This window comes from Mixophyes fleayi, chromosome 3 (genome assembly GCF_038048845.1).
Source record: "Mixophyes fleayi isolate aMixFle1 chromosome 3, aMixFle1.hap1, whole genome shotgun sequence".
In the NCBI taxonomy this organism is placed as follows: domain Eukaryota; kingdom Metazoa; phylum Chordata; class Amphibia; order Anura; family Limnodynastidae; genus Mixophyes; species Mixophyes fleayi.
The window spans coordinates 340994154-341013749 of NC_134404.1; the positions used below are offsets into that span (position 1 = coordinate 340994154).

General features: G+C 46.3%; 1 protein-coding gene across 3 annotated transcripts in view; it reads left to right on the top strand.

The window, feature by feature from the left end:
* Positions 1-370: 370 nt before the first annotated feature.
* Positions 371-19596, top strand: part of DAAM2 (dishevelled associated activator of morphogenesis 2) — a 206183-nt gene continuing 186957 nt past the window's right edge. For 2 of the 3 annotated variants that reach the window (XM_075204422.1, XM_075204426.1), the window contains exon 1: positions 371-583. The gene's annotated coding sequence lies outside the window, so the exon portion shown is untranslated. Of the gene's footprint in view, positions 584-18659; positions 18786-19596 lie in introns of those variants that run through there. The other variant, XM_075204425.1, reaches the window with a different exon arrangement.

Below are 19596 nucleotides of genomic sequence, written 5' to 3' on the forward strand. Positions count from 1 at the left end.
GGTAACAGTGCATACAACATACTGTGCAGGTGACCCAGGCTGGGAATAGTGTGATACTCAGCATAGAGCCGAGTGACCCTGTGACAACATGCAACACGGGAAAGGTCGGGGCTATATTTGGCATTACACATATTAGACGTATTAACCCTCCCAGCATCATGCTACCAGGGGATTACTGCATTACACAGACTTAACTGCATTTTGGTGGCAGTAAAGTGAATTATTGAGAGAGGAACAGAACACACCATCTAATCTGAGCTGGTGACTACTAGTAATAAGGCTATAATCCAGCTGGTGTGTGCTGGGAACTGTGCCTTTAAGGATTGCAGCACAGTAGCTGCAGGAATAGCCCAGCCTACCAGAGAGACTCCTCGCTGGGCTCAGGAATGGCAAACAGTTCCTGAAGGGATCTGCAGCAACACACACACACCCTGAGCTCTGAGATGGAGCCACTGCCAGCCTGAGATCACCCAGCACCACTGGTGAGACCCACAGACCCCCAGCCTGGGCTGTGCCCCCCTCTGCTCCTGTCTCTGGCTTGTTTGTTCCTGTTATCCTGAAAACACAACAGCTGCATAAACAAGTAAGGAGACACTTGCACCCCTCTGGGGCTGGGGGGGTTGTGAGGACCTGTCCTGTGGTATTAACCCTCCAGCATCTGGCTGGTATCGTGCATGGCAGGTCCGGGCATTTGATGGGTAACATTTGCAGGGCTTGGAAGGTCTTGGCATGTCATGAGCTGTGCCTGCTTCTCATGTAAGAGGGAGAAGCTGGGGACATGTTCTGTCATACTGCTTGTAAATGGCAATATTTGGTGTTATCAGTGCCCCTGATGTACTGTGATGCTGCTGCCCAATATCACATCTTACCCCCCCCCCCCCTCCCCCCGTATCAGTGACCCTCGGGGGGGGGCAATACTAAGCTGCTGATGTGCTGCATTCAGATATCTGTACTGTGTCACATATTCTGCCCCTGAGGAGACTGACACAAGGGATGTTTGTACATCTCCATTGTAACTTGTCACTGAAAGGAGAGAAGAATATAATATTTATTGTATATTTGGTACCCATGTGTAGGGGGGAGATGAGCAAACTATGAACCACTTGAAACTCTAGATAAGAATCAAAATGCTGGTTTGTTATCTGAAACAAAAATAAATGTAACCCTTTCACTGCTGTCATGAACTGCTCTTATCAAAGGGTTAACTTGCTGTTTTGTTACATTATATAAAATAACTTTGTTTTTATATAGAACTGATGTCTTTACCGTTACTGATTATTACATAGACTATAAATGACATGAAAGCTGTGGTGATATGTGACTTGGTGAAGCGTTAACAACCCCACAGAGAGACCAGCTCAGTGTGATAGTTGTGCAGGTGCTTGTGATTTTGGCAGTGAGGGATGTGCACAGTTGCACAATATATAGGTTTGCAGCAGAGATGTATTCGACCATCTGTGAAAGTAGCAGAGTACAGGTGACCCCGGCACAGAAGGTGTTAACGCAGCAGAAAGTTTCTGCAGAGCAGAGGTGGGCAAGCTGTGGTAGGCTGGCACCTTGGTACTCCTAGTACCACAGCTGGCGAGCCACAGCTTGTCCTGAGCCTGCTATAGATAAACCAGAGTCTATTTGTATATTCTATCACGGGCGTTTTATTTTGGAAGAGCTGGAAGCATTTCCTCTGTAATTGCACTGTTTAGATTTTTATGTTGTCCAGAAGAGAATGTGGTTGTCAGAGGCAGTACCCGATCAGTCAGGTAGGGGGCGCTGCTGCCTCATGCTGCTGAGTGCAGGGAGCCCCATCTGAGCTCACAGAACAGTGACAAGAGGCTGCCCCATGGGGCACTTAGAGAGTTGGCTTAATCCATAAACTTTTCCCCATGATTCCTTCTGGGTGTTGGTTCTAGGATCCTGTTCTGTGATTCTGCTCTCCAGCTGCTTGTGATTGTCAGTGGTAAAACCAGAACTGTCCTAGAAAACCAGGACTCCTGGAAGCCCAGAAAGTGGGACATTGCTTGTATCTTAGGGAGGTGACGTCTTAGGGTGCACATTGCTCTGTGTACATATATCTGAGAGGGGGGCTTGGTGAGACTGATAATGCAGATTTTTGGTGTTACATAGTGAGTGCGGATGTGGAGGGGCCACAGTGAGTGAGGGGGACACAGTGAGTGCGGAGGGGGCACAGTGAGTGCAGATGGGATGGAGCACAGTAAGTGCGGATGTGGAGGGGGCACAGTGAGTGCAGATGGGATGGAGCACAGTGAGTGCGGATGTGGAGGGGGCACAGTGAGTGCAGATGGGATGGAGCACAGTGAGTGCGGATGTGGAGGGGGCACAGTGAGTGCAGATGGGATGGAGCACAGTGAGTGCGGATGTGGAGGGGGCACAGTGAGTGCAGATGGGATGGAGCACAGTGAGTGCGGATGTGGATGGAGCACAGTGAGTGCGAATGTGGAGGGGGCGCAGTGAGTGAGGGGGGCACAGTGAGTACGGATGCGGAGGGGGCACAGTGAGTGCGGATGTGGATGGAGCACAGTGAGTGCAGATGGGATGGAGCACAGTGAGTGCGGATGTGAAGGGGGCACAGTGAGTATGGATGGGGAGGGGGCACAGTGAGTGCGGATGTGGATGGAGCACAGTTAGTGCAGATGCGGAGGGGGCACAGTGAGTGCAGATGGAATGGAGCACAGTGAGTGCGGATGTGGAGGGGGCACAGTGAGTGAGGGGGGGGCACAGTGAGTGAGGGGGGGGCACAGTGAGTATGGATGTGGAGGGGGCACAGTGAGTGCAGATGGGATGGAGCACAGTGAGTGCGGATATGGAGGGGGGCACAGTGAGTGCGGATGTGGATGGAGCACAGTGAGTGCGGATGCGGAGGGGGCACAGTGAGTGCAGATGGGATGGAGCACAGTGAGTGCGGATGTGGATGGAGCACAGTGAGTGCGGATGTGAAGGGGGCGCAGTGAGTGAGGGGGGCACAGTGAGTACGGATGCGGAGGGGGCACAGTGAGTGCGGATGTGGATGGAGCACAGTGAGTGCAGATGGGATGGAGCACAGTGAGTGCGGATGTGAAGGGGGCACAGTGAGTATGGATGGGGAGGGGGCACAGTGAGTGCAGATGCGGAGGGGGCACAGTGAGTGCAGATGTGGATGGAGCACAGTGAGTGCGGATGTGGAGGGGGCACAGTGAGTGAGGGGGGCACAGTGAGTATGGATGCGGAGGGGGCACAGTGAGTGCAGATGTGGATGGAGCACAGTGAGTGCAGATGGGATGGAGCACAGTGAGTGCGGATGGAGCACAGTGAGTGCGGATGTGGAGGGGGCACAGTGAGTGAGGGGGGCACAGTGAGTGCGGATGTGGATTGAGCACAGTGAGTGTGGATGTGGAGGGGGCACAGTGAGTGAGGAGGGCACAGTGAGTACGGATGTGGATGGAGCACAGTGAGTACGGATGTGGATGGAGCACAGTGCGTACGGATGTGGAGAGGGCTCAGTGATGGTGAATGGCACTTATTTAATTCAGGTGGTGAGAATGGCGCAGGGGGCATACTGAGCACACAGATGTTATTTGCAGATGAGAGGGGAGTGCAGGACATGCGGGACTAATATAATCTGGGGGTAGGGGGTGCAGATGTTATGGGGACACATACAGTCATTAGATACAGCTTTACATATGGAGAGAATGACATAACCTAGAGGGGAGGCGAGCAATGTATAATTAGAGGTGGGTGTGGCTTGGTGACTTCATTTGCATCATCAAGTAGGTGGGGCAAGTCTTCATGTAGATACTCAGTGTTCCTTTGGGATGGGCGGAGCTTGAAGACATGATTTGCATCATGCAGCACGGTGGCTCAGTGGTAAGCACTTCTGCCTCAGCGCTGGGGTCATGAGTTCAATTCACGACCATGGCCTTATCTGTGAGGAGTTCTCTCTCTGTCTCTGTCTCTGTCTCTGTCTCTGTCTCTGTCTCTCTCTCTCTCTCTCTCTGTCTCTCTCTCCTTCCTGTAAGCTCCAATTAGGCAGGGACTGATGTGAATGAGTTCTCTGTACAGCGCTGCGGAATTATATTATAAATAGGTGTTTTTAGGGAAGGGGGCTGGGGACATTGCAATGCTTCTAAAGCCGAAAGCACCACCCTCAGGGGTGTGACATGCACCCCATTGTCATGTGATCCCAACACTTCTATTGTGACTGCGCCAATTTGTTGTACAACTCATTGCGGGCTCCACAGTCTCTAATCCTCCATCTTTGGCGCTGGGAGGTAACTGTGATGGTAACTGAAATAGCAGAAGCTGAATCTGGGAAATTCTGATTCTCTCACTGATTTTCTGTGTAGACACGAGCCATGAACGGACAGTGTGTAGACGGAGTCCATGGACCTTGTGTCATGTGGCCGTTTGTATATATATATAGATGATCTTCCACACAGGAGGGTTTATTTACTGATTTCTGTATCTAATAGAATGTATCAGACCACGTGTTTCTGGCTTTTATAGGTAATTAATTGTGGTATTAAACATCATTGAACAGAATTCTACTTTACTGACCGTTCAGAATCCTGAGGCACCGGGATTAACAGATTCTCTCCATAACTTAGTGCACTTGGCAACCGACGGGAATACTGGGAAGCTGTACAGGATGCTTGGCATACACTGCTGAAAAATCAGCTTATATTACAGCTCGAGCAATCATCATCATCATCATTTATTTAGATAGCGCCACTAATTCCGCAGAAGTGTACAGAGAACTCACTCACATCAGTCCCTGCCCCATGGAGCTTACAGTCTAAATTCCCTAACATTAGTAGCACCAATGCCATTACTGAATAAATTCGGCACCATTGGCGGCACCTGTTCTCCGCTGCTCTGACATGACACATACCTCCCAAACTTCCGACCCACGGGACAAAGCTGTCCCAATTGAGCTGGCGAGACAGAACCCTCAAATTGAGACTGTCTCCCCTATATCAGGAGGTATGGCTGTGCGCCTACACTACTGGGATCATTCAGAGACCATGTGATAAAAGTTGATGATGTTAACGGATGTTTCTCAGGAGCACACTGAGCGCGCTCCCGTCAGTACACAGACCACGCCCACTCATTATTACTCATGAATATTCAGAGCTGCCCAGAACTCTGGCTCCGTGCAGACATGTAGAGAGCTGCATGTAGAAGAAACTATACATATGTAACACACACAATGTAACGTGTTTTGTTCTGTGTTAACTTTTCACATATATGTTTAAGATACAAGTTACAGGTCAGCTTTAACTGGTGGAGAAAACAGGTTTTGGAGAAATGATGTTGCTTCATTTTTGATACGAGTGCATCAATATTGGGGCATTTTGATGTCAGAGCAATTTGGATACAGTCTTCAGCGTCCAATCGATTTCTCTGCTTTGCTTTTATGTTCGTTAGAGTGGAAAATCCTTGTTCGCAAAGTTAGGTTGTTGCAAAAGGCAGCAACTTTTTGACTGCCTCCTCATGTGCAATTTTGATGCCTTTGCAGCTGTTGACATCCAAAAATATGACCGATCTGCTTTGTTTTCAAATGCAATACGTGCTTCATTATTGCATCGAGGCTCAAGAAGTGCCTCTGCCAACCCTTGAGGCTCTTCTGGTACAACAGCAATTTAAAGGGGTCTACAATCCAACTGACAGCATGTGAATCGGCAGCATTACCCCCAGGAATTTCATTTTTACCCCATTTGAGGTAATTTACCCCTGTTTCCTGACCACTGGTCTATATGTAGCAGCCCCCAGTGCTCCGGTACTTCTGTATACAGCTCTGTATTGCTGACTCGTACTATGATATATAAAATCACACACATCAGAAGTATAATGTTCCAGTTACTGACATGATATAGACAGACGGTGGGGGATATCAGGAAAGCTTGTCGCAGTGAGGGTATAGCTGTCATTGCTTTGTGCTCTGCAGATCTGGGACTGAAACGCTGATTGTACGTTCCTGCTACAGGAGTGATACAGGTCTGTGTACTGTGTGTTCCATGTGAGATGGCTCCCAGCCTGTCATGTTCAGACTGCACGGACATGCGTGTGTGGATATGGTATATAGTCTACGCTCTGATTTCACAGCTATGCATGAATTGATTCCACGGAGCAGGTTCGTCCCGGTGTCTGTTCCTGATCACTAATGACGTTTCTAATTAGGACATTTGGCAGTGGATAACATGCAACGGATCAGTCTTGTTTCAGCATGTGCATGTTATGACTGGGGGAGATATTGTCTATTACTGAGATGTACAGGGACTGCCAAGTGGGATCAGCTTGGAAGAAATGAAACAACCACTTTCTTTTATACAGTTGTAGATTGTGGGGCTGTTTTTGGCAATGTTTGGACAGTGAGAAAAATGGATATAAGTAATTACATTCCTGGATGCAGAGACAAGAATAACCTATATGGTATATATCAGAACTGGTCTCTGTGCTGTCCTGCGGTATATATCAGAACTGGTCTCTGTGCCGTCCTGCAGTATATATCAGTGCTGGTCTCTGTGCTGTCCTGCAGTATATATCAGAACTGGTCTCTGTGCTGTCCTGCAGTATATGTCAGAACTGGTCTCTTTGCCGTCCTGCAGTATATATCAGAACTGGTCTCTGTGCTGTCCTGCGGTATATATCAGAACTGGTCTCTGTGCTGTCCTGCAGTATATATCAGAACTGGTCTCTGCTGTCCTGCAGTATATATCAGAACTGGTCTCTGTGCTGTCCTGCGGTATATATCAGAACTGGTCTCTGTGCTGTCCTGCGGTATATATCAGAACTGGTCTCTGTGCTGTCCTGTGGTATATATCAGAACTGGTCTCTGCTGTCCTGCAGTATATATCAGAACTGGTCTCTGCTGTCCTGCAGTATATATCAGAACTGGTCTCTGCTGTCCTGCAGTATATATCAGAACTGGTCTCTGTGCTGTCCTGCGGTATATATCAGAACTGGTCTCTGTGCTGTCCTGCGGTATATATCAGAACTGGTCTCTGTGCTGTCCTGCGGTATATATCAGAACTGGTCTCTGTGCTGTCCTGCAGTATATATCAGAACTGGTCTCTGTGCAGTCCTGCGGTATATATCAGAACTGGTCTCTGTGCGGTCCTGCGGTATATATCAGAACTGGTCTCTGTGCGGTCCTGCGGTATATATCAGAACTGGTCTCTGCTGTCCTGCGGTATATATCAGAGCTGGTCTCTGTGCGGTCCTGCGGTATATATCAGAGCTGGTCTCTCTGCGGTCCTGCGGTATATATCAGAGCTGGTCTCTGTGCGGTCCTGCGGTATATATCAGAACTGGTCTCTGTGCTGTCCTGCGGTATATATCAGAACTGGTCTCTGTGCTGTCCTGCGGTATATATCAGAACTGGTCTCTGTGCTGTCCTGCGGTATATATCAGTGCTGGTCTCTGTGCTGTCCTGCGGTATATATCAGAACTGGTCTCTGTGCTGTCCTGCAGTATATATCAGAGCTGGTCTCTCTGCGGTCCTGCGGTATATATCAGAGCTGGTCTCTCTGCGGTCCTGCGGTATATATCAGAGCTGGTCTCTCTGCGGTCCTGCGGTATATATCAGAGCTGGTCTCTCTGCGGTCCTGCGGTATATATCAGAACTGGTCTCTGTGCTGTCCTGCGGTATATATCAGAGCTGGTCTCTGTGCTGTCCTGCGGTATATATCAGAACTGGTCTCTGTGCTGTCCTGCGGTATATATCAGAACTGGTCTCTGTGCTGTCCTGCGGTATATATCAGAACTGGTCTCTGTGCTGTCCTGCGGTATATATCAGAACTGGTCTCTGTGCTGTCCTGCGGTATATATCAGAACTGGTCTCTGTGCTGTCCTGCAGTATATATCAGTGCTGGTCTTTGTGCTGTCCTGCGGTATATATCAGAACTGGTCTCTGTGCTGTCCTGCAGTATATATCAGTGCTGGTCTCTGTGCTGTCCTGCGGTATATATCAGAACTGGTCTCTGTGCCGTCCTGCAGTATATATCAGAACTGGTCTCTGTGCTGTCCTGCGGTATATATCAGAGCTGGTCTCTGTGCTGTCCTGCAGTATATATCAGAACTGGTCTCTGTGCTGTCCTGCGGTATATATCAGAGCTGGTCTCTGTGCTGTCCTGCAGTATATATCAGAACTGGTCTCTGTGCTGTCCTGCGGTATATATCAGAACTGGTCTCTGTGCTGTCCTGCGGTATATATCAGAACTGGTCTCTGTGCTGTCCTGCGGTATATATCAGAACTGGTCTCTGTGCTGTCCTGCGGTATATATCAGAACTGGTCTCTGTGCTGTCCTGCGGTATATATCAGAACTGGTCTCTGTGCTGTCCTGCAGTATATATCAGTGCTGGTCTTTGTGCTGTCCTGCGGTATATATCAGAACTGGTCTCTGTGCTGTCCTGCAGTATATATCAGTGCTGGTCTCTGTGCTGTCCTGCGGTATATATCAGAACTGGTCTCTGTGCCGTCCTGCAGTATATATCAGAACTGGTCTCTGTGCTGTCCTGCGGTATATATCAGAGCTGGTCTCTGTGCTGTCCTGCAGTATATATCAGAACTGGTCTCTGTGCTGTCCTGCGGTATATATCAGAACTGGTCTCTGTGCTGTCCTGCGGTATATATCAGTGCTGGTCTCTGTGCTGTCCTGCGGTATATATCAGAACTGGTCTCTGTGCTGTCCTGCAGTATATATCAGTGCTGGTCTCTGTGCGGTATATATCAGAACTGGTCTCTGTGCTGTCCTGCGGTATATATCAGAACTGGTCTCTGTGCTGTCCTGCGGTATATATCAGAACTGGTCTCTGTGCTGTCCTGCGGTATATATCAGAACTGGTCTCTGTGCTGTCCTGCGGTATATATCAGAACTGGTCTCTGTGCTGTCCTGCGGTATATATCAGTGCTGGTCTCTGTGCGGTATATATCAGAACTGGTCTCTGTGCTGTCCTGCGGTATATATCAGAACTGGTCTCTGTGCTGTCCTGCGGTATATATCAGAACTGGTCTCTCTGCGGTCCTGCAGTATATATCAGAACTGGTCTCTCTGCGGTCCTGCAGTATATATCAGAACTGGTCTCTGTGCTGTCCTGCAGTATATATCAGAACTGGTCTCTGTGCTGTCCTGCGGTATATATCAGAACTGGTCTCTGTGCTGTCCTGCGGTATATATCAGAACTGGTCTCTGTGCTGTCCTGCGGTATATATCAGAACTGGTCTCTGTGCTGTCCTGCGGTATATATCAGAACTGGTCTTTGTGCTGTCCTGCGGTATATATCAGAACTGGTCTCTGTGCTGTCCTGCGGTATATATCAGAACTGGTCTCTCTGCGGTCCTGCAGTATATATCAGAACTGGTCTCTCTGCGGTCCTGCAGTATATATCAGAACTGGTCTCTGTGCTGTCCTGCAGTATATATCAGAACTGGTCTCTGTGCTGTCCTGCGGTATATATCAGAACTGGTCTCTGTGCTGTCCTGCGGTATATATCAGAACTGGTCTCTGTGCTGTCCTGCGGTATATATCAGAACTGGTCTCTGTGCTGTCCTGCGGTATATATCAGAACTGGTCTTTGTGCTGTCCTGCGGTATATATCAGTGCTGGTCTCTGTGCTGTCCTGCGGTATATATCAGAACTGGTCTCTGTGCTGTCCTGCGGTATATATCAGTGCTGGTCTCTGTGCTGTCCTGCGGTATATATCAGAACTGGTCTCTGTGCTGTCCTGCGGTATATATCAGAACTGGTCTCTGTGCTGTCCTGCAGTATATATCAGTGCTGGTCTCTGTGCGGTATATATCAGAACTGGTCTCTGTGCTGTCCTGCAGTATGGAGGACTCTGACCGGGCCGTTCGCGTGGAGAATGTCAATCTGTTGTCACAGAAAATTCAGCTCAGCGTCAGACACTGAGATCCACCACGGGGCTTAGACAGACATCATCCATGTAAACATTGGTTGGATAATCAATAATCGTGACACCACGCGTTTCACAGGACATTCTTGGACCTCTGTCTTTTACAATCCTACATATATTGTCAGAAGATGTTTCCAGACATTAGAACCAGACACTACATTGAGGAAACCAGTCACCACAGGACTGGGGGTAACACAAAGAGAAGATGGGGGAAAAGAAGAGCCGACCGCAGACCCCTTGGAGTATAGAGCCCCCTGTGCTTCCAGCCTGTGGGAGGGATGTGCTTCGCACCCTCGCTCCTTACAGTAACACTATCTGCCCCCTTCAGTATACCCCGGGCAAGTGGCAGCAGGTGAATATCAACCAGTGGCTGCACAGCACTCACTCTACCATTGATCAGTAAGCTGCTCACTGGATACAATTGTATCCAATAAGAATACTGTATTATATCACATGGCCGCAATAATAACACGTCTGGCTGGCGATATTATCACGTGGCTAAAAATTGCATTTATACAAAAAAACTGTGTATTTCATAACAGTTGCAGGAAGTTAAATACACCTGTAGGTAGAAACCCCACTTTAAAAAGATGGAAATATCAGTAAAATATACTTAAAATGAATGATTGAAATAACCTAATAATCTCCATTGCTCGCCCTCTGAGCTGTGTATGATGACTGTGCTGGAAATAGAGCTGTACTAAGTATTACAGGATGGTTTGTGGCCTGAGTGAGCCAGAGAGCGTCTGTCTCATGTCCTCAATGTCCTGAGAGTCACAATCCCAGGGTCTGTGCGGACCACAAACCAGCTGCCTAAATATAGCATTAATAGAGTTATTGTTCCTTCGTTTAGAAAAACAGACTGGGGAGGTTGGAGCTAGTTCAGGACATGTTGTATGACACATACTGGGGAGGTTGGGGTCTGTATATGACATGTTGTATGACACAGACTGCGGAGGTTGGGGTCTGTATATGACATGTTGTATGACACAGACTGGGGAGGTTGGGGCCTGTATATGACATGTTGTATGACACAGACTGGGGAGGATGGAGCCTGTATATGACATGTTGTATGACACAGACTGCGGAGGTTGGGGTCTGTATATGACATGTTGTATGACACAGACTGGGGAGGATGGAGCCTGTATATGACATGTTGTATGACACAGACTGGGGAGGTTGGGGCCTGTATATGACATGTTGTATGACACAGACTGGGGAGGATGGAGCCTGTATATGACATGTTGTATGACACAGACTGGGGAGGTTGGGGCCTGTATATGACATGTTGTATGACACAGACTGCGGAGGTTGGGGCCTGTATATGACATGTTGTATGACACAGACTGGGGAGGTTGGGGCCTGTATATGACATGTTGTATGACACAGACTGCGGAGGATGGAGCCTGTATATGACATGTTGTATGACACAGACTGGGGAGGTTGGGGCCTGTATATGACATGTTGTATGACACAGACTGGGGAGGTTGGGGCCTGTATATGACATGTTGTATGACACATACTGGGGAGGTTGGGGTCTGTATATGACATGTTGTATGACACAGACTGCGGAGGTTGGGGTCTGTATATGACATGTTGTATGACACAGACTGGGGAGGTTGGGGTCTGTATATGACATGTTGTATGACACAGACTGCGGAGGTTGGGGTCTGTATATGACATGTTGTATGACACAGACTGGGGAGGTTGGGGCCTGTATATGACATGTTGTATGACACAGACTGGGGAGGTTGGGGCCTGTATATGACATGTTGTATGACACATACTGGGGAGGATGGAGCCTGTATATGACATGTTGTATGACACAGACTGCGGAGGTTGGGGTCTGTATATGACATGTTGTATGACACAGACTGGGGAGGTTGGGGCCTGTATATGACATGTTGTATGACACATACTGGGGAGGTTGGGGCCTGTATATGACATGTTGTATGACACATACTGGGGAGGTTGGGGTCTGTATATGACATGTTGTATGACACATACTGGGGAGGTTGGGGTCTGTATATGACATGTTGTATGACACAGACTGGGGAGGATGGAGCCTGTATATGACATGTTGTATGACACAGACTGGGGAGGATGGAGCCTGTATATGACATGTTGTATGACACAGACTGGGGAGGATGGAGCCTGTATATGACATGTTGTATGACACAGACTGGGGAGGTTGGGGCCTGTATATGACATGTTGTATGACACAGACTGGGGAGGTTGGGGCCTGTATATGACATGTTGTATGACACAGACTGCGGAGGTTGGAGCCTGTATATGACATGTTGTATGACACAGACTGGGGAGGTTGGGGCCTGTATATGACATGTTGTATGACACATACTGGGGAGGTTGGGGTCTGTATATGACATGTTGTATGACACAGACTGGGGAGGATGGAGCCTGTATATGACATGTTGTATGACACAGACTGGGGAGGTTGGGGCCTGTATATGACATGTTGTATGACACATACTGGGGAGGTTGGGGTCTGTATATGACATGTTGTATGACACAGACTGCGGAGGTTGGGGTCTGTATATGACATGTTGTATGACACAGACTGGGGAGGATGGAGCCTGTATATGACATGTTGTATGACACAGACTGCGGAGGTTGGGGCCTGTATATGACATGTTGTATGACACAGACTGCGGAGGTTGGGGCCTGTCTATGACATGTTGTATGACACAGACTGCGGAGGTTGGAGCCTGTATATGACATGTTGTATGACACAGACTGGGGAGGTTGGGTCTGTATATGACATGTTGTATGACACATACTGGGGAGGTTGGAGCCTGTATATGACATGTTGTATGACAGACTGCGGAGGTTGGAGCCTGTATATGACATGTTGTATGACACAGACTGGGGAGGTTGGGTCTGTATATGACATGTTGTATGACACATACTGGGGAGGTTGGAGCCTGTATATGACATGTTGTATGACAGACTGCGGAAGGAGGGGCCTGTATATGACATGTTGTATGACACAGACTGCGGAGGTTGGGGCCTGTATATGACATGTTGTATGACACAGACTGGGGAGGATGGAGCCTGTATATGACATGTTGTATGACAGACTGCGGAAGGAGGGGCCTGTATATGACATGTTGTATGACACAGACTGCGGAGGTTGGAGCCTGTATATGACATGTTGTATGACACAGACTGGGGAGGTTGGGTCTGTATATGACATGTTGTATGACACAGACTGGGGAGGTTGGGTCTGTATATGACATGTTGTATGACACAGACTGCGGAGGTTGGGGCCTGTATATAACATGTTTCTATGACATGGTCAGTTGGTTCTCACCCATATATCCTCCCCCCATGTCTGAGGTGATTTCCCACCTTTCTCAGCAGTGTTTCAGGGATGTTGAGGGTGACGTGAGATTTGTCCTCATCTCGGTTACATTGGTGACTCGTACATTTGGGAAACGTCACAGTTGCAGGTTGTGTTTATTGATCTCTCCTCTTGTTCTGGTTCCTATGTGTCCGTCCTACTGTTTATTATTATACCAGGAAAGATAAAGTCATCCGGTGCCTACAATGAGGGGACCACCCCTCTAATCACTGCCCCCCATATAGAGCAGTTAACCTAGTAATTAATACTCCATGCCAAGTATTCCAAACCCGTTGCCTCCAAATCTGGGATAAGGACTATTTCCCCATCGTGCTGGTGACCCGGGGTCCTGGGAGCCTGCTCCATTCCAGAGACACAATGTCATCCAGATGGGGAGGCTGAGCAGCCGCTCGGTGGGATCCTTACATCATGGAAACTACTCTCACTCCAATGACTTACAAGCTGGAATTTCACTAATGCAACTTAATGTGCTCCGCTTCCATGTAAGGCTGTGCCCTATCATCTATACCCCTCGCCTTAACCCCTCCGCTGCCAGACAAGGGCTCATCCTTACAGAAACATGAGATTATCACTTGCAAGAAAATTATTTATTGTAAGAGTCTTGTATCAGAAAGGCCGAGCTGTTGTTGGACCTGGGCCGCGGTCCGAGACCTGGGCAAACATGAATCTAACTCTGCTCTGGGTAACAGAGAGTTAAATCCTTTACAGTCTGAACAACATGGCTCCTCAGTGGGTCTCTGGGCTTATGTGACTTAGATCTTAAGGCTTAGGGCCTAGGCAGCTGTGCCTCGCCGTAACAGCATATAACCGTATGCTTGGACTTGTGGTTCCACAACAGTTGGCGAGCCATGGCTTACCTGACTTTAGACTACGCTATGTCTTAGAATTGCTAATGGCAGTACCTGCGCTCACATTATTAGCAAAACAAATAGCACTGCTATTAAGGCTATCTGTGAGCCACAGCTACATACATTTTATGTACAATCAAAACATGACGAGTATTGTGCTTACACCCTGGATCAGAACTACAGAGTTTTGTAAATTACTTTATTAGATGTTGTTGGATCTTCAGTATGAACAGAGGTATTTATTTATATTGACAATGAGATCAGGAATTTGGCATTTAAAGGCAGAACCCCCTGTATAATGAGGTGTTTTTCTTTAAAACAAATCACTTTGGTTACCTATAAGGCTATTTTTCCCCTGCAGGCTTGTGTCAGCAGATTATTATTATTAATTTTTATTTATAAGGCGTCCGCAGCGCCGTACAGAGACAAACAAATTACAATACAATGGGAGTCAGCACAGTACAGTAAACACAGCAACTCAGTAAGCTCAATGCACAGCTAGAGAGGGCGGGGAAGGGGGAGGGAGGATCCGCAAACGACGGGGCCCAAGAAGGAGGGCGCGGAAGACAGGGAGACCCCCAGGGGGGAGGAGGGAGCGAGAGTGGACGTGGGGTGGAGGACCCTCGAGGAAGAGGGCTAAGTAGCTGGAGAGCAGAGTTAGAAGTGATGGAAACAGGAGGAGAGATGGCCCTGCTCAGAGGAGCGTACAATCTAAGGGATTGTAATCTAAGATTATGATGGCAAATCACAGTCACTTGAGACATAATGTAGTAAGCAGAGAGGTTTTGGAACAATCATAGCATAAAACATGACTCCTCCTTTCTCTGCATCATGTGACTAACTCGGAGCTTCCTGACTGACTGGCTCAGACTAAGAGATCTGATTACAGTCCTGGGAATAGGCCTGTACCAAATGTTTCCTTGAGAGAGAGATTTTTTTCAAAGGGAACTCTGGTAAGGTACAAAACATGTCAATATATGCACCTGTAGAAGAAATTAAATGCTGAACAAACCTATGCACCAGCACATGTGTCTTCCTGAGTTAAATACGTGGGTGAACATTTAATATTTATTTATATATCTATTATTTGTTTGCTGTCCTAATGCAATAAGTGTCTATATTTTAAAAGCTAAACAATTTTGTTTTGGGTGAAATTAAGTAAAATAAGATAAGCAAGAAAATCTTAGTTATCTGCGTTCTCTAGGGGCCCTGCGTTACCTCCAGTGGTCCTAGGTAGAAGGTCCTCATCCTTGGTGGACTTTTTCCACAATACCGATTTAGATCAGAGGGACACAGAAAAATTAGATTTTCTTGTGTAACCTCATTCGCCTACTTCAACCCAAATACATAGAGCCCCTGTGCTCCGTTTTTGAAGTAGAACAACGTCATCTGTAACGTTTAATTCAGTTAATTTATACATTTATATAAAGACACTTTACAAGTAATTATCTCTCATAAATGCATGAAGACAATTTTGTCCATACACCCATAAGACCACTGGTTGATGAACCTGAGTCTGGTGACATAATAGACACACAAGCGATGACTCTATGTTCATCTGGGTTCCTCGGATCTCTCCTGACGCTGTGAACATCTGATAGTGGTTTTCACACTTCAGCCGGCACAGTTATGGTTTAGCGGTGGTGAAAGAACTGACAGATTAGAGGAACTTGATTAGATACTTTACAGGCTGCACCGCTGGGATTTCGTCTAATCACAGAGCTACAGAATAAGTTCATTCAAGTCAACGCTGCAAATAGTTCATATCCGACCAGGAGTGAAATTCAAAAGAGGCATAAACTGTATTCTAGATGTTTTCTAAGGTAACTGGAATATGATCAGAATAAAGGACAATAGCTGGCCTATTATATTTCTCTGCTGACATTACTCAGCGTCGCTGGTCTATTACACACTCTTTGGGACATATGTGTTAAGCCATAAATCACGCGAAAGCCCCTTTTTCTATATGGTTTAGGCATTTTTAAGTGTCACTTAAATCTAACAAAAGCGTAACGTAGACATCTCTCCTGCATTAGGCTAAATTTCGCATTAATCCGCAGTCCTCATAATTTTCAATGGGAACCGTGGTTTGGACCAACAAAACAAGCCCCAAAAAGCCTAGCTTTTCGGAGCTTGAGCCCGGTGGTTAACGCCATTTGAAGTTGGTGTTGGCTGTTCTACTCTATGTGATAAGGGATGATATTTAATCGGGGCATATATGTGGCCATTAATGAATAGGCCCCTTTGTTTGTCCTGAGAGAATAAATTGCAATCTGTAGGTGATGGGGCAAGCAATGGAGACACGTGTACACTGATGACCTCACACACAACGCGTACGTGATGTCCACCGCTAGTGACTTTAGATTGTCCTGTTGAGTGGCGGCGTGCGCTTACACTCTCGGGAGATGAGTCCGCAGACTGGGAGCACAGAGGAGGCAGGAAAATCAGAAGCAGTTCACCGTGCAAAAGTGTTCTCTACATTAAAGTTTTGTTAAATGGCTTCATCCTTAGGTGGACAGGAGGTCAAAAATAGCGAACCAAGAATGTTCAAAGCAGCGGTTTCTTCCACACGTGCGGCTAACGGGATAAACAGTCAAATAATATCCTATTGTGGTTATGGATATTCTGTGCGACCTACTTGCTTATGACTTGTGACCTGCCTGTGTCTGTAGAGGGGAGCAGACATCTGTTCCCAGTTCTAGACCATAAATTGGTTCATTGGTTCATCGAATGGGAATCGCGGCCATGATCTGCATATTGGAATTGATGACGTACAAATAACGTTAGAACTGAATATTAAATGGTGAAATTCGTTGAGGTTGCTGTTTGCTCAGAAACCTGAGTACTATTAGTAAGGTTATAAAACGAGAGATGATAATTGGGGCGGGTTTATTGCACCTCAGTTACCCTAAGAGGAGAATGATTGTGGGGATACATCTATCAGAAGCTTCAGTGATGGAGACGGGTAAGAGAGCTGCAGCTTCAACAGTAACATCGTTCACCAAGGGGCCTATTTATAGCCGCATATTCCCTCCATTAAATATCATCTCTTATCACAATGATTAGAGATGATATTCTGTGCCCCTGTATTAAGAAATCATCCCGGGACAGCGCGTCTGATTGGATGCTGTGCCGGCTATAACTTTCCTTCCGAAGGTCCCCTACTTGTAGTGCTCAACCCATAGGGTAGAAGGACTAACGAGAGGGCGTTGGACATCAGGATCAAGCTTCAAAAAGCTTGTTAAATTGACCCAGACCGCAGTAACCATTAGAAAATGTGGAGAGTGCGGTTTTAATGCGAAATTTAGTCTAATGCAGGAGATATCTATGATATTGTTAGATAGAAGTGATACTTATCATCATCATCATCATCATCATTTATTTATATAGCGCCACTAATTCCGCAGCGCTGTACAGAGAACTCGCATCCTGCCCTATTGGAGCTTACAGTCTAAATAATACTAATAATACTTATAAATGCTGTTTACGCATAGTTTATGGCTTGATACATAGGCCCCCAAGGGTCACAGCAATTTTTGACCTTGACCTTTGTCATGATTCATGGGTACGGGTGAAAGGCCCTCAACCCATAGAGCTTGCAATCATAAACACATAATGAATGGCATGCACGGCAGCTATATATATTTATTGCTCATTCTGGGTTGAACTCAGTGAATAAAAAATGTGAAATTGTGTGCCGTGCAGAGATAAATATCATTTGTAAAAGTTCCGCAGGTATTTGTCTGCTAAATTTTTGCTAAATTTTCCGCGTTTTACCGGCGGAATTTGACCTTAAATGATCCCAGTCCTGCCGCCACTGCGCCGCGCAGCGGGATGAACTGACCGTACCGGTTCTCTTTGTTCCACAAAATGCAAATTTAATTCTGTGTTCAATTCGTTTTGTCAAATGACCTCTGTAGATTTTAGTTTATGTTTAGCAAATAGTTGCAAGTTGTTTTTAAATTTTAAGAAAGTTTATTATTGAGGGTTTGAGCAGTCTGTGTACATTGCAACTATTGTTTACATGTAAATTGTAGTAGAAAACTTTCTTGTCTGTAAAGGGTCACGGTGGTCTATTTATTTCTAAAAATAGTGACAATATTGTAAATAGAAAAATAACCTAGTGGTGTGTTTTCCTTTCCTGTGCACCATTCAGTGTGTTATTTAGATCCAAAACTTCATTTTGCATCAAGAATTGAAAAAATGAGAAACATGACAGGCAATCCGTCCGCCCCCGAGCGAAGGCCGTGTACACGGCTTACACACATGTTGTTGTTTAATAATAGAAACATCTTTCATGGACTTGTAGTTCAGCGGGTGGGAATGTGCAGGACGATGTGGTCCCTCTGCCCCTCGCACAGATCTATGGTGTCTGTAAAACGCAGGGTCAGAGGGAGCTGGGATATTTGGGCTGTGGAATGCTCAGCATGCTGGGGGGGGGGGGGGGGTGAGACCACAGATCAGTGACATTACTGTGAAATCAGCCCCTCTCTGTCCCACTCGCTGCCTCTACGCAAACAGCTTGTGGGGATCAGTGCGTTTCATAAAGGACATGGTTTCATAGATGTGTGTAGGGGCCCCGGGCTCCTGGGAGCAGATTCATTAACTTGTGATGTTACTCACTGATGTTGTCAGCTAATTTATACAAGGTAAGGACCCCGGTATATTCGTATCTATCTATCTATCTATCTATCTATCTATCTATCTATCTATCTATCTATCGTATTGCAATGTGTACAATCCCTGGAATCAGAGGCACTGTGTAGGTGGTAGAAGGGGCAGTTTGTAGGTGGTAGAAGGGGCAGTTTGTAGGTGGTAGAAGGGGCAGTTGGTAGCTATGTACATGTCCTGCCTGCAGTCAGCATTAAAGGACAAATATATCAACCTCTGATGACCTCTTACATGTTCTGTGGGGGGGTCATAGATTTGGAGGTGTTTGTGCTCCTTCTATAGCACTGACCTAAATGCACCTTATCATTGTTTGCACCTGTCAAACAGCTGTGATACAATACTATATAATGTGATATACAGTGATACAATGTGATACAAAGTGATACAATGCTATATAATGTGATACACAGTGATATACTGTGATACAAAGTGATACAATGTAATACAATGCTATATAATGTAATACACAGTGATACAATGTGACACAATACTATATAATGTGATACAATGCTATATAATGTTATACAAGTGATACAATACTATATAATGTGATACAATGCTATATAATGTTATACAAGTGATACAATACTATATAATGTGACACAATACTATATAATGTTATACAAGTGATACAATACTATATAATGTTATACAATGTGACACAATACTATATATTGTTATACAATGTGACACAATACTATATAATGTTATACAAGTGATACAATGCTATATAATGTTATACAATGTGATACAATACTATATAATGTTATACAAGTGATACAATGCTAT